We start from the raw sequence: 17,851 nt of genomic DNA on the forward strand, positions 1-17,851 counted from the left end.
TTATCGGATTCATTACCACCGTGCATGTTGGTGGAAAATGATGTTGATGAAATATTGGTTAGCTTTATTACTAATCCATTTAAAATATATGATATTAACTTTTGGTATCAGATTGAAAATAGTCTACATCTTATATATAAGTAATTTGATATGATGATTGTTCTGGAATACAGACTTTTTTCATTTAAAGGTTTGAACAAGAAATCATTTTGTCTAGCCAGAATCAAACAGCCAATCTAACTGTGTTTGTCCCACGAAATGTTTACATGAGCATTTTCATTTGTTTTGTCTACAGGGTGACTGATTTCCACTTTCAAATAATTAAGGACAAGTCTTTGACATTGACTCTAGGCTGCGACCCTTTTGCTAAATATCACATTCACTTCCGGCCTGTTTGAATTTTCTTCACAGCTGTAAGATTAAGTTGCTTATAGAAATGACGTTACACTTATAAAAGAAAAGAAAAAATTGTAAAAACAAAAATAACAAATTAAAAAAAGTACAATGTGTCGTAGAAATAACTCCGACACCAATATTTACATTTTCTTGCTGTTTTCTCAATGTTCATTTTGGCCTTATTAAGTGTTTATTTTTCTTTTTGAATTATCAACAAAGACGAGTATCAATCACAACAATTTGTCAATTATGTTAGGTATAAAAAAAATGGGAAATTTACGTTTTGACGTTTCGTCAGGCGTAACTGTAATTTCTCTGTGCTATTGATGAATAGACTTTTCAATAAATAAAATATAATTTTCAATTTAATCTTTTTTTCAGGGTGAACACAGACATTTTGTTGAGCGTATATTATTAAATCTAAAAAGTAGAACTTCCCTAACTCAAAATATACACAAATCAGCAAAAACAACTTATTGATATTGGACATTGTAGCACAATTTGTTTAGGCATTAGCTTATAGTCTGCAGTCACTCATGAGCTTGAAATCCACTGATTTTAATTTTATCTCTAGAGGATCTTTTAAATTACAATTTATTACAATAGAAAATGGCAAATGATGGTATTCTTAAAATATTGTTTTTCTTTCAGGTCATATACTATTTTATATACGTGTGTTGGACTTGTTAATCTTTTCTGTCTACTTACCCATTGTTTTTATACACAAATCACAATTGAAAAATTGTTTTGTCATTTGTACAAGTATGAAGTACTAAATATGTGGAATAAATTGCGATTTTTTAAAAAAAGCTCTGTTTGCAATTAGAAAATTGTATGCGAAAAAAAAAATCAGGGTAAATTAATAATAATAAGACCTTTCCCTATGCAATCAAAAGGGATTGAGAAATTCATTTCACGTCCCTCCTATTCTTAAAGAAACTTTGCTTTTATGACTTTGTTGGAAAAGAGCAAAGAAACAAATAAATGTTTAAGTCCACTTCTACGGTATTATTATACTGATGGAACACAGTATTACCCCAAATTTATACAATGGGAGAACTTACTGAAAATAAATATATGAAATTTAAATTTTTGGAATTTGAGTAAATAGCACATTGTAAATCTTGACGAATGGAAAAAATGACAATAACAAACCGTGAATCATCTCAGAAATTCATAAAACGAAATGTAAATTCAAAGCAGAGCAACACAGGATCCACGATGAAGTCACCAGTTACAATTCAGTTAACAGATCGGCAGAGGTTCATCCTGTGAATTACAAAATTGAGATTGTGTTCGTAAATTTACGATATTTTCAGTCTTGCTAGTCACGAACAAAATAACTGATAAAAAGTTTTGAGATGAGCATTTGAACGTCACTTGTAGGGGCAATATAAGTTCCAAAAACAAAACTCAGAACAATGAAAAATGTACTTTCTTTTTACAAACCAAAAAGCACTTGAAATTATTAAAAATAGGCATATAAAAACAAAACAGAATATAGCTGTTTTATAGATCAAAACGATGATTGAGCTACCATCAACATAGAAAAAGCGTCTGTCTTTGTCATATATGAAATATTATTTGTTTGCAATGTTGATTATATTGAGTGTGTAACACATTTGATGATGATTTATTCAATCTTTATTCATATTTTTTCTTGTGCTTAATGCATGCCCAGACACAAATCCAAAATATTTTTTAGGAAAGGAAAGGGGGGGGGGGTACGTTGACCCCTACTCCGCTAGATTTGTGCATAATAGATTAATCACTTAATCGTCTATACTCTATCCCATGATATTTACGCATTTTTAAAAAAGTATTATTATAATCATACATGCATCAGGTTTCAAACGATGTCAGTAACTAGTAAGAAAATATTCCGACATTTATTTCTTGAAACACCCCCGGCTTGTTTGCTTTTAACTCAGGGTTAAAGACAAAAAAAAATTAAGGAGGATTTTGCATTGCAAGGAAGATGATAACGTTAAAAAATTGTGGAAAGTAGTGACTTCCTAGTGACTTTAGATATGAGAAAAAATGTCAACAGTTTCCATTAAAGATGTCCTTCAGAAATATGCTTTTGTTCCTGTTAAGTTTTAAAGAAAAAAACTGTAAAATAAAAAAAACATTTAATTATGGTAACAATAGATAAAACACGATGACGTAAGCACCATTCAAAATCTCTATGTAATTATATACATAGGCTTTTTTTTATATCATAAAGCAATACAAACACGCTATATCATTTTGCTTGAAAAAAGTGTGATAATGTAAGAAATCTGGGTTAAATTTTAAAATGAAATTATTACAAAGCAGGTGGAGCGGGAAACATAAATTGGTTGCTTGTATAAATAGCAACATATACAAATCCTATCCGGATTAACAGCCTATGAAGGAAACCGATTTTTAAGGAAGAACAGAATTGGTTGATTTTGACTTTGAGAATTTTGAACTTCAAATAGCGTTTTTATTATATAAATGGCGCTATGATTAAAACGTTGCTATTATTTTCTCAAATTGCAGCATTTAGCAATGTTTTGTCGGAATATAGATCTGAAGAAAAATGTAAAGGGAGGTAAGACAATTAAAAGAAAATCGTCGTGGCGATGAATAAAAATTGACATGTTTGTGAGATCAATTTTAAAGTCAAATATCTATGTACAGATGCTGTGCTAACTTTTATGAAGATCAATACGGATCGTGTCGGGGTAAGACAATTAACACAGTTAATTTGAATTGATTCACACTTTTAAGTTGTATTACTCTTATTCACTTGAAAGAAGAAGGTACAGTTTCTTTCAATATTGCCCTAAAATTCAAAAGTTGTTTAAAGCTCATAAAAATACACAAGTACCATTTTGAACATGTGTGTATATAAAGTACCAAGTTATACATTTTTATTTTGTTTCAATAAATAGTTATGACCTAAACATTTTTGGCATATTTCTAAGATTTGGTAAAAACTGATGAAAAATGGCACATTTTCAATAGTTTTTCGAAGAGGAAAATGTGTCCGCAGCTGTCGCCCACAACGAATTTAATATATATTATGTGACATCACATAATAAAGTTATTATGTGAGTTTCATCGTGGGCGACAGCTGCGGACATATTTTTCTATGAAAAAACCACTTAAGAATTGGTGTCTTCTGCTCAGTTTTTTGAAAATTACGGGAAAATGCACTGTTTGTGACATCACAATTAAACTTGTGAAAGTCTAATCGGGTAACTATATATAGATTCTTAGTTTATGGGTATGCTTGTGTAAAGAAACGTTACATTTCAATTTCTTGTGATATCTTTAAAAATCACTCTTAAACAGGGCAAAATATGATTGAAACTGTACCTAGTAAGAGAATTAACACAGTTAATTTGAATTGATTCACAATTTTAAGTTGTATTGCTCTTGTTCACTTGAATTTAAAATTAGAATGCCCGCATGGTACATATGGACTGAACTGTACTGGGATTTGTGCTCCACAGTATTATGGGAGATTATGCCTAAGCAAGTGTGACTGTCCCTCACACGATTGTGACGCAAAGGTTGGATGTGTAAACTGTGAGTTTTGAGGTATTTTTTAATAATTAAGTCATAGCATTTTAAAGTTGTAAAAGTCTTGAGATTGATGCATAAATAGTGTTTACTTTGTGAGTATAAGGATATTACAATTGTTTGTAATTCAAAGCAGTTAAAAGACAACAATAGATATTTTCGTAAGATTGCTATATAAGATTAGTTATCATTTGCAACCTTATTTGTAGGTAATATAACATTATATCCGCTAGACTCTATGAGTCATGTCAAAATGCAAATTATTCCTTTTATTTAGAGTTTTACGAAGGTAGCTACATTCATTACAAAATAAAAATAAAACATCAAGTGTACCATAAGACTGTTATGCAAAGTTTCTCACTTTATATTTCTTTAATGTCCATTCTAATAACGTAACCTTAACAAAACTTTATTTAATCACCACGTCATAAATCCACAATGACAACGCTTACCGACAGAATAACGACAAAATCAGCGAAAGATTTTTTAATCTGAATTTTGTTTAGTATACATGTATTTTAATTTATAATATTTTCATTTTCCAGTGTCTTTGCCTATGATAACACTACATATCGATTTTGTACTATAGAACCCATAATTTCAAATGACGCCAAACTGAGGCGGCAGCGGGGTTTGCCTATTTATATTTAAAAATTAAATCGTATGATGGTTTAAAATTATATAAATATAAGTAATAAGGAAGCATTCTTTGAATATTATGAGGTGATAAATTCGGTCGGGGCGTGATCAAATCTATCATAAAGCCCTTCGAGCTTTATTGGATTTGATCATGCCCCTACGAAAATTATCACCTCATAATACTCAAAGAACGATTCCTTATTCGTTTAAATGCATCCCAACATTTTACAAAGGGATGAATATACGGTAAATAAATAGAATGCTGGACACCTCTAGACGCTGTTTAAACCCTTGCATACAATGCTTGCTAGGAAACAACCACCTTAAATGATATATTGAATGAAAATGACAATAACAAACCGTGAACCATTTCAAAAAATTCATAAAACGAAATACAAATTCAAAGCAGAGCATCCTCTGCTGACCGGTCACACCTGCCGTGTGCTCTTTGTCGTAATCAAGGGAGAAATCGGAAAAGTCCGTAAACAATAAGGTGATCAATTATGGTTTAATGAAAGTTACATTAAAATCCATTTTAAATTGCAGATGATATGGACAAAACCTGGATGAATGTGGCCTTAGCACTTATCGGACCTGTTGTCATCTTGGTTCTTTTTGGACTGCTGTTCTTAATTAAATCATGGTTAATAGCATAAAAACAAATAGATCTATGATGATCACTAGTTTAACAGTAATATACCATAATAATATATTATATCGTTATAATCTTAGATAATATCTTCCTTAAACTTTTATGTCTTTAGGGTGGCCAAAAGGTGTACCTTCTGGAGAAATGGATTCATGAATCAAATAGGCATGTGCAGTTTTTTTTTACCTTAAAAAGTACAAATTTCATCTATTTCCTAATTAAAAACTAATTTTTTGCATTTAATAAAAAAAAAAACAAACATGGATATGACATGATTTGTAACCAAATGTGCACATTTTCCCAGAAAATACCGAGGACGTACATGGATATGAAATTAGAAGATTTTTACCGTCCAACGACGCAATAGAAAGTGCAGAACCACACGGTATGTCTGACGAAAGCAACTATACCGATCTTAGGCATTCTGCTCTGTTTCCTATTTATGACAATCCTCACGAATGCATGCCATGTCCGCACGAAAATGCAGCCCCAGTTGATGCTCTATTGGATGTATTGATTGATGAAGAAAATGACAGTATCTGGCCGTACAATTTAGCCAAAGCAAACTGGTCCTCTGACTCAACGCAAGATAAAAATCCAATCGTCCAAAAACAAAAAATATAAAGATGATGATGATGCAAAGGAATATGATGTTGTCAGAAAAGATAATTTAATGGATGATGATGTTGATGGAGAAGAGAATGCAAGCAAAAACGATTTATAAAATGATTCTTGCTCAAAGATCAAAATTAACGGCGGAAGTAAATGTTATGCTACTAAACTCCTGCAGAGATGCGGAGTGTAAAAAGTATTTAGAGAAGGAATTATAAGATGGAAATAGTACATCATCGTCTTTTCCCTGAAAAAAATTACTCTTATCAAAATATTCACATTTTATAAACAAGCAAATGCAATCATCAACAGAAAAAGGAATATGACAATGGAAACCAGCTGAAGTCAATCCTGTTTTTTAAGAAGATCCTTATTTTTTTAATCAGAGGAGAATAAACACATTTTCACTCAAAATGTCCGGTTTACAAGTGTTAGGCGCCGTTGAAGAAAACACTAGGAGTAATCTGGAAAGAGGAATGTCAGGGACTAATGTTTTACATGTTTTATTCAGGTTGACATCCTTTAATTATTTTCTCTGAATGTTGAATGATATGGCAGATAATATATTAAATCTTTCTAGATTTCTTCTGGAAGAAATCGGTAAACATGAGCATCAGCAAGACATATAAGTTTTCTTTTAAAGTATACAAATAATATAAGGTTTAAGAAAAAATTATTTAACCATAATACAGGTATATTGTTTTATTGACGTCTTGTACCTCCATTAAACATCGAACTGACAAACTGATATTTTTATTTGTTTCTTATTGTTTTATAATTTAAATTCTTTGATTTAAGAAATATCTCACCTTATACATTTTTATGTCGGTAATGATTTGCTCGCTGCTAAAAAACAAAAATAGACGTGTGTATGAATTTAAAAAAAAAAATACAAGTTTTTAATTCATTCAATTTTAAGATTACACCAATAAAATATTAAAGACATTTAACTCACATGTACATTATGCAAATTATATTATCTGTACCAACATTAGTTGTTCGTTGTTAAAATTATCGCTTTATTCACACGATTTCTAGTTAGATGTGTTTATATTTCATACTATAGTGTAGTCAGATATCTTATTCACCTGAACACGTGATATACGACGCAAGGCATGTAATGCATGCAGAAAATTACGAGGTCATTAATACAGAGAACATCAGGCCCTGTTATCACCAACTACTCGAATTATTTTCGTCCAGTAGTAGGAAAGACACTTGTATTTGAAGGATTCGAATAAAGTTACGCACTTTGAATCTTACTCAAATCCACTATGTAAGCCATTTCCCCGTACTTCAATCTGCTTTGTTGCAATCTGCATTAGCTTTGAAGCATATTATCAGAGACATGATAGAACGACTTTGAAAAACAAAACATTTACACTATACTTTATTTGATTTTAAAACTGGTCAAATTTGAAAGAATGAAGAAAAAAACTATAGGCACAATATGAGCTAAATATTTTTGTTTCCTTTATGTTATCTTGACAATGGCAAATACTGGTATTTTTAATAATTTGTCGAAACTTAAAAGTCAAATATTACATTACAAGCAGGATACAGAACTCGAAATGCTTTATGTAAACAAAGCTCGAGTCTTGGTATTGCTATCATATGTGGTATTGGTTTGAGTGTCAATCAAATTATGTTTTTATGTTCATAATATTATTAATGAACACATGATATCAGTTGATATTATATAGCACGAGTCAGTAGGTCAAAGAAATGGTAATTTCTGTGACTTGCATTATTTGTAAGCAAACACAAGATTCGTGCTCTGTTTGCATAACAATGACTAATTACTTCTGTATCTTGTTTTTAATTTAATCTATAAAATCAAACTTTTTGTCAATCATTCAAAACACTTTAATACATAAAACTTTAAAAAATTGATATTAATCCAGATCTAGGTCTCTTTAAGCCCGGCTTGATGAAAAATATTGGTGATGCTTAAGGTTTGTAACTTCAGACATCGGCAAAACTCTCAAAATCATATTTTTTTTTGCTCATATAAATGGAAAAATGGTTGTCAAAATAACCATGATGAGAATAATTTTTTTATGATAATGATAGAATATAAAACATATTTTTAGGTTATTTAACAACATATAGCCAATTTTTTTAAAAACAAAATGCTCAATTTACATCTGGAGGAAATTTTTTTTGATTATTTTTTGCCTACAGAAAACTATTGGCCAGAGAGTTGCTATAGGAATTTCCCTGTAGAGCTTCAGTTCTGTACCTTATTATCATATTGTTTCCTATTTGATTAAATTACTTTGATTACAAAAAATAAATGAAAAAAAAACCCCTTATTACAATAAAATGAATAAGGAACAACGTTGTGTTTACTAAAGGAATAGCGACTAAAAAAACAACATGTAATTATACGGTGCTTGATACAACAAAAATTGGTCTTAGCAATAGCTGAAAGTTATTAAATAAATTCAATAAAAACAGCTGACTGTAGAAATACACAATTGTTGATATTAAACTAATTTACTGTAACTGTAAAAACTTTTAAAATCTATAATTTGTTCTCATTATTTTTTAGTTTTTATGGAATTGATAATTCAGTACAAAGGATTATGAAAACCATCTTTGCAACTTAAAATAAACAAATGGAATTCTTAAGGTAGCCTCATTAACAATAAATACAACTAAATCCGAATTTTTATTTCTATTAAGCGATTCCGTTCGTCCAATTCCGTTACTAGTACAAATAAACTTTGTTTTAACGGCGTCTTATTTTGGCTGAAACTTAAACAACCATAACTTAAGAAAAAAGATACCTATGTATTTTAAATTGTTTAACATATTTTGGATTAATCAATGAAACTTTCAGTTGTCACAGGATGTTTCAAAAATTTTGAATTTAGATAAGAACAAACCTTTTATGCTTTTACATGAAAGCAAGGTCTGAAAATTTTCTTCACCGTAGACTTTATAATTATCTATTTTTCTACATAGAATAGTAATTTCTTACAGATTAATATATATATGTATTTAAGAACATGATACCTTTTGTAGCTATAGCAACAAGAGTCTACTTAACATGTATTATTGACTCAAAAACTATGCAGGGTCAATAATGTATAAGATGTACTCAATTTAAATAGTTTGCACGCGATTGGCATTGTGTGATCTGTGCTAAATTTTTTTGTACTATGAAGGTCTGTACCACAGCAAGTATAAATCTACAGTACATCTCTATGACTCAACGAATGGATGCAATGGCTCTCAAACAACAAGTGAGAATAAATAAGATAGTCAACATTGAAATAAACGTCTACAAAGTATTGAACAATTATGGATTTAAAAAAAAAGCATTACATTTTAATGCATACAGAACGAAATTAAACAAATTTATTTTATCGAAGGAATAATTTGATTTTATTCGTGTTATATGTATACGAGTTTAACATACGTTTGGTTATATAAATTGTCAAATGATAAATCAGATAATTCAATGCAGTGATAAGTTTGTTTTTAGAACAAGTAAAATATTACCCATAGTTACTGTTTTAAAGCAATTGTTTAGTTACGAAATGTTTTCACAGAAATGTGATAAATAACTATGTTGATTCCATTTTTATATACATTTGTTTAAAGCAAATTAATTAAAGCTATGTTACGGTGAAAAGGGAGGAACATCGCTGTGTCCTTATTGATATTAGTGCTGATTTTATATAAAATTTCGTAAGGAAATTAGTTCTAAAAATGCTTGTAATCATACATTGATTGACGAAACAGGAAATTGTGCTATTGTAAGTGGTCAACTCATATATATATATATATATATATATATATATATATATATATATATATATATATATATATATATATATATATATATATATATATATATATATATATATATATATATATTGATCGTAATCCCTGACTAGCTGACTGCAAGAAAACCAATGTTTAGCTGAAATATGGTAAAATATTTAACGCCATAATTTAATATGGCGTTTTAAGAACGGTTTAAATACGTTTTATTAATTAAAGACGTTACAATGAAAGAACTTCTGCTGTTTGTAACTCAAATTGTTTTATTGGTTTTCTCTGAAGACTACCCTAATTTGACTTGTGGAGATAGGTAAGATGATTGCTTTTTAAATACAATGATCCTAAATTTTTTTTTCATTTCATCGGTCTATTATTAATTAAAATCATTTATTTATAGATGCTGCTCTAATTTTTATAAAGATGTTTTCAACGGAATGTGTGTTGGTGAGTGAATGTCTGCTACTTTTCTTAGTTTACTCTGACAAACAAACTCTACAGTTGACTTTTAAACGACTTTTATTCGATTTGTAGAGTGTCCGCTTGGTACACATGGATTGAACTGTACAGGAACCTGTCCCCCTCAATACTATGGGAAACTTTGCTACAGCAAGTGTGAATGTCCCTTACATTTCTGTGACCGAAAATTTGGATGCATTCATATTCCAATCAAAAGTAAGAATCTAATAACTTTATCATTTAGATAAATATCTATCAGTGGCAATGCACATTTATAATATACACCCAACTTATAAACGTATTGATAAAATAGACCAAACAGGTCATAATATTGACAAACACAAGTGAATCGTGACAAGAATGTGCAGTTTTGACCTCAAGATTAAGATCAAATGGTTTACACCTGTTCACTCTTTACCAGATCAAAATCATGAAGGATATTTATGATGATTGTCTTGTGATCGGCTTCGACCGATGACAGTTGTGTCTATATGAGGCATCTGGGAAATTGTACTATTTGCGCACGTATGGCGCCTTACACTATTTTATAATATATGTAATGACAGCCTTTTGTAAGTCTTTAATTATTAATATAATATATAATTACTTAAATCGTCATTCGAATTCTTGAGAGTAAGCAGTTCATGCGATTTTTTCTGCAATGATCGCTACCTTTATAACCCACATGAATCAGTAAAGAAAGCATTATATTGTTTATATTTTAATCTTTCTTTAACAAAATAATAAATTGTTTGTTAAAAGTAAGTAAAGTTCACTTAAGTGATGTAAATGTACATCCGTGCCTTAGCTAAAAGAAACAAATAAATCGTCTCTTTTGAGAATGTTTTGTCTGACATCATCAAGATTACTTCGTGCAGTCCGTGATTTTGTTTAGGTTGCTGTAAGTTATGACCAATTGATTAACGGGCCTGTAGATATCAGTCTTGTCAGTTTCCTGTCAGTTTCAGTCGCTGATTGTTTTGACCAATCGATTAACGGGGCATTTAGATTTCAGTATCAGTATTTCTATTGAGCTATGGATTAATTAAAACTTTCTGTACGAAATAGACGGGATGGTACTCGGTTAATGTGTATATATTCAAGAAAATAACTGTGAAAGTAAATGTTAATTAGCTTTTTTAGTATCACATATCCATGAATCTGGGAAAATTACTTTTTAAATGCGATTACAACCTTAACTTTAACACATTTTAGCGAATAGAGGCTCGGGTATGATAATGCAACTCTCAGCGATCAAATTCCTCTGATCGAAATGACGTCACAATAAGAAGCATGATGTCATATTTTACTCAGAAACATGTGATTTTAACTTTATCTCTGGTTTAAATTATAAAAACTACAGGCATAAAATATCACTAAAAACTCTTCTAACTGAATATATCTTCGATTTCTCTCTATTACGTATAATTATCATTGATGACGTCACAAGCATGTTTAATAGAGAAGCTTATGTCGGGAGACAAATCATCGGAATGCAGTGTAAACAATGCCGAAATAAGACATAGTTGATACAGATACCTAAATGACAGATGAGTGTCAGTTAGGATATAATCAGGAAAATACAGGCATGGCCATTTTGTTTTATCAGCGAGTGTTATAAGGTAAGCAGATCAACATTTATATGGCTTGAGCAGCCTTTCCTCTGCCAGTGTATACATAAAAGGCAAAAGTGTAACACTATCCCGGATATTATGAAAGATGACTTTGGTAAATATCAACGGTATATGACTTAAACTACTTAAAAAGTGCTGCCAAAATCCTGTGATTCGTTGTTTTAAATGAAAAGTACGTAGTATTTTCAATGAAATTATAGAAGTTGAGAGGGTTTCCGATAAATATTTACAATATTTATTTTATGCGATTAACAATAGGATTCTAGCAGTTATACTTATATACCTGAACTAATTGCCGATCGAATTATTGTAGCAAACATACAAATGAACTTCAGGGTAGTGTTACACTTTCTGATAAGGTAAAAAATTGATCTATTTTTAACTGTCACGTGATACCATTTCACTGCAGCTTCAAAAATCTCGTCGATTCCGAAGTAGAAAAATAATATCTTGGTGAACACATTCACTTGGTATTAATATTCCGCACTGTTTTCATAAAAAATAAAAAGTTTTCAAATTGATCATAATTTTCACGGTCATTGAACTCAGAGTTGCCTTAACCTGCCCGCGGGTTTATTGTGTGTTTGATTACACATACAGGCGTATAGCGACTGCAAAACAAAAATACAATAGCAGACATTGAACTATTTTAAAAAAAATCTTTTTTACTTTGCATTGTAGATGGAGGTAACAACCCATGGAAGTATGTAGCATTTACACTTATTGGATCCATTACCACGGTTGTTGCTGTTGGACTCATTGTTTTTACGAGACCCTGGTTAGTGTTCTTACTAATGCATTAAAACCTTACCGATTTTTAGTTTTTTTAATTTGTTTATATGATTTTTATTTAATCGAGAATAATTTTTTTTGTCTTAAGGATGATCAGAAAATGTAAACAAGAAATAAAGGAGACAGACGAGAGTCAAATAGGAATGAGCAGTATTATTTCTAATGGTTTGGAATGTATTTTGTAACTTTTTAATTAATTCAAGTATAATCTCTCAATTTATTGAACAATTAATCTCCCGTAATACATCAATGGTAACTAGCAGTATTAACAAAAATATTTTAAGGAAACTTCATAGAGGAAAATAAATATGAAGAAAACCTAAGTTCGCCGTCCCGGGATGAAACAGAAGCGATGCATTTATATAACATGTCTGCTGAAAACAACTATGCTGAACTGAGGACCTCCGCTCTGTCTCCGATCTATAATAGTCCAGACGATTTCAACACCGATCTAATGCAGACCACATTGATGCTAACTAGACCTGGTCTAAATAGAAGTAACAAGTGATGATAGCTACATATTCAAATGAGAAAAAGAGGGCAACGTGGTTTTAGAAGAAAACAAACTAAAAACGAAATCATTTCAGGGCTATTTTCATTGAATACCCTTTGACGAAACTACATGTACATATCGAAAAATCAATCATTATCACGTCTTAGAAACTTTGATAAAAATATCTTGAAAAATTTCAGGAAGTATCTATTTTGCTTTTCATAGGTAATCGAAGAGTGTTTGAAACCTCAAAAGTTATCGAAAAATTACATTTGGAATGTGTATATAAATAACAGGGAAGAGTTTTTGCAGACGATATCAAACTAAAAAGGCAACAATTATATCACTAATAATCTTAAAAATAGAATTTGCTTAAAACATGTTACATACAATTGATAAACCTTCGCATACTATTAATTGATATTCGATATTGTGGCAAAATTTGTGAAAGCTCTAGCAACGTATCTAGAAGACATGACACTGAAATCCACATAAATTGTGTATTTTTTAACCTTCAAATTCCTTCTTTGCAAGTCATGATGAAATAGTATGAAGTTTCTATTTTCCAAATTATGTTCTCTTTTCAAATTCTATAGTTTTTAAAATATATTTTTTGACTTAACCTTTTTGTATACACTAACTTAATTTGCATGATTGAGATATCCTTTTTTGTTAGCGATTCGACAACTATACATGAAAATAAATTTATGTTGAATATTGTGCATTGTTATTGGATGTTTTCTATGCAATGAAAATAGTTTTGAGATTTATTTTTTAAACTTCTATTCCAATCGAAACCTTGTTTTTATGATTTTGTTGAAAAATCAGGAAAATGAAAAATAACCTTACTCATAAAAAGAGAATATTTGTTGCTATCATGTTTACTTAAGGTAGCTCGCGGGTTTACTGCTTGTGAGAAAACCTACCCTGAAATTTTGTCCGCGTGATTGATAGGTTTCAGAGTTTTATTTCTAAAATCTATATGAGATTCGTCTGCGTGGTAATATTGTTATCGTGATTCAAACACAGTGTATTTGAATAAATATATAATTATATATATATATATATATATATATATATATATATATATATATATATATATATATATATATATATATATGTGTGTGTGTGTGTGTGTGTGTGTGTGTGTGTGTGTGTGTGTGTGTGTGTGTGTGTGTGTGTGTGTGTGTGTGTGTGTGTGTACTATTGCTGAGTTATCATAGACGTTTTCCATGCTGAGTTATCTTGAGCAAACGGAATTCCTTTGTGGGGTTATTTGTGTGAGAGAGAGATAAATCACAGTAACTGTTGTATTTCATTCTCTATTTTTGTGGTTTACGTTAATTCTGCATTTTGAGAAGGGTTAGACTACGCGTATGTTAGTTGTGATTTAAATAGGTCCGAAAGAAACGGATCTCAACACTCTTCATTTCTATTGTACATTTATAAATATATTGTTTTTGGTTCTACTAACAAGGATCATCCTCTTGCCAGATCTGTAAACTTTTTCAATAACTCTTCACATTTCGAGCGTAACTGTTACATTATCAAATATTTCAAATTTCTGAAATAGTTTTTATTGAAAGTACGAGTAGATATGACTATTTCAAATCGACATTGAATATTATAAAGATTAATGTTTAAGTTATCTTAGTAAATATCCTTCTCTCATGTATGGCAGTTTGTTATCATTTACACATCTTTACATTCTTATGATCAGACAAAAATCTATCATCCGAATGTGTTTACTTTACTAAATCATTTTTAATATATTATAAGTTTCAAGGTTAAACAACTATTAATGAAATAGTGTTTTGCTAACAATTTTTTTTGCACAAAAAAAACAAGTGGTGTGCATCTTCCAAGTTTCTAATTTAACATTTGTTTTAACAACTATTCTTAATAGCTTCAATTTCTGAGTAAGTAATCTGTCAGCAATTATGTTACTGAGTCTAAAAAAGTCAAGTTTTTGGATAGGTTTGAATTTACAGGAAAAAGTATTGTTTTACAATGGAATTAATTCTTTTATAGTTTTCTGGCAAACATTTTTTTTGGTCCAGCTCAGGAGTACTTTTTTCCAGAAACAATTATGTTTTTATATATATTCAGCACCTCTTGACCATAAATTGCGAACACTAGTATTCATTTCAGCTTCTAAAATATGTATCCATTTAGGCGAGGAATGAAAAAATCTTCTTATCCAGGTTGATTTAAGGGCTAACATAAATTCAATTTTCAATATAACAAATTTTGTTTGCTTTTATATTGCATCGATTAAGATAAGCATGAAGAATACAATGATGCCTTTTAGATATCTATGGATAATAACTAGAGTAAATATCATATTAAAAAAATTTTTAAAAGCTGCTGGATATATCTTTTTTTAACTTTATGTGGGTATTCGTGGTATTTATACATTCCACTTAGGACTAGTTGGAAGAAAAAAACAACTTATTCTTAATCATTCGATACATCATTTTCTAATCAAAAAGCAATCGACTTATAACAATACATTGATATTTTAATTTTTAACGAATCAAAACCGTTTATTTATATAGTTTAATCATTTTTATATTGAAGACATATTCAATAATGATACGCAGTTATTCAGGTCATTGATATTACATAATAAAAACATATTAAGAAGACAGTGTGATGGCAGTAAAATATATATTGTGAAGATAATATAAAATATATACATTTACATACATAAATAAAATTCATATACTCAACGTAACCAGACACGGTTTCGTTACGTACAACAGAATATATGATTAAAAAACAAAGCACCTTTTTCCTTTGTCTTTTATTATTTCAATAGAAATACACAGCCTTTAAATATGAAATTTATGCATCTTCCTATATACTGGTTTATTGTTTACTATATTTTGGTTTAAAACAATCTAAGTATACATAAGCTGATATGAAAATATTAAAAAACCACTGTCTGCTTCTCATTAATCTATGAGTTGATCTTACTTAATAACTAGCAGAATTAATTCCAAAAAGCATGTTTTTAACCGGAAATTCGACATTAAATACTGGTTTAAAATAACGTTATATCTAAACATATCCTTAATGACCAAACATGTATTGAACAGGAAGGGTGGACTTAAACGCTTAAATGATTAGAAAAATATTTGAAACACAGTGTATTCATATAATATATGAAAAAAAATGAAACAACATTTACAATTATTTTCTAATTTAATTGTCTGCGTTTTAATCGGAGCTTGTTCTAATCAAAGATGTAACGAAAGGTAAGATAATAAATTGAAAAAAAAACATGTTTCTAAGTGAAATACTGTGGAATCATCATTGTTTGTTGGGGACCAATGTTCGTGGCATTCGTGAGTAACCCTTGCCAACGAATTTACATCTCCATGTACGTATGAACAGGCGTTTGTTTAATATTGATTTACGAAATAGAACTTGATACCAACGAAATTACGTCCCCACCAACCAAGAAATCTGTGGCTTACCAGAAATATTGACCCCTGCAACTAAAAATGATTCCAAAGTAGTATTAATACAATTTTCATTAACTGACAGCAGTATTTTAATCATATGTTTAGATGCTGTGTGAATTATTATGAAGATCAACACGGATCATGTATTGGTAAGAATTGTTTGACCCAAACCCATTGCTTTAAAATGATTGAAATTAATTTTCTTTACAGATGTTAATTTTTGTCATGTTTTTTTTTTTGATAATGTACGTATCTATTAGAGTGTCAACCAGGTACATTTGGGGTTAACTGTACTGGAACATGTGTCCCATTTTATTATGGAAGACTATGTCGCAGCAAATGTGATTGTCCTTTATACCAGTGTGATTTAAAGACTGGATGTAGAAAAAGTAAGCTTATGATAAATAACATTAGGTTTCTGTTAGACACGCAATTATCTTAATGATTTGTAATGAGTGCCTGCTGTATACATAATGATAGATAGTATATATAATAATATATAATAAAAAATTGATAACTGAAATTTGAAAACAAGTCTCTTTTTCACGCAAAAATATTATAATACATTTTATGGAGGAAAAAAAATGACAGAAGAAGTTAATTTTATTTATCGTTTTAACGATACCCACGTTTCTGAATTGCTCTTGATTTGATTTTTAAGAATATCAGGGAAGGAACGAAGTCTCTTATTTACAAGGAGGCTAAGTTCAATCAATAGTGTAAATGTATCATAAACATTCGAAAGTTATCATGATCATAAAGAAAGAAAAGTTAAGCTGCTCTTGACTACAATAAGATTTTTACAACAATATAATCTTAAATGATATCGATTTGTTCAATTGAAAACAACAATATTTGCTGATATGACGATCAAGTTTGTCTTACAGGATATGGATGGGATACGACGCTAACTCTTACCGGAATTGCAATTATAGTAGTTCCTATTGGTCTACTGATTTTAACAAAATTCTGGTAGATATACAAACACCGTATTAGTACCATACTATTCAAATTAAATATATGTCAATTTGTTATGGTTATCATATCTTATATAATTCCATTAAAATTACATCCAAATATTTTGTTATATTATTATTATTGTGTTTCTAAATGACACGATTTAATTTTGTTGGTCCAAAGGTTATACAAAAAATGTATCCAGAGGAAAGAAATTAGCGTGACAAACGAGAACCAAACAGGTATGTTTTGCAAATTATATACCCAAATAAACCATTTTCTGCATATCCCTTCTTCTTTAATTCACTGTTTTATTTTTCCGCAGTCATATATAAAACTCTCATATGTAAGTATTGTAGCCACATGTTCTATACTTTAATAGAAAATGTCGAAGAAGAGCGGA

The sequence above is a fragment of the Magallana gigas genome, chromosome 3, assembly GCF_963853765.1.
Source record: "Magallana gigas chromosome 3, xbMagGiga1.1, whole genome shotgun sequence".
Lineage (NCBI taxonomy): Eukaryota > Metazoa > Mollusca > Bivalvia > Ostreida > Ostreidae > Magallana > Magallana gigas.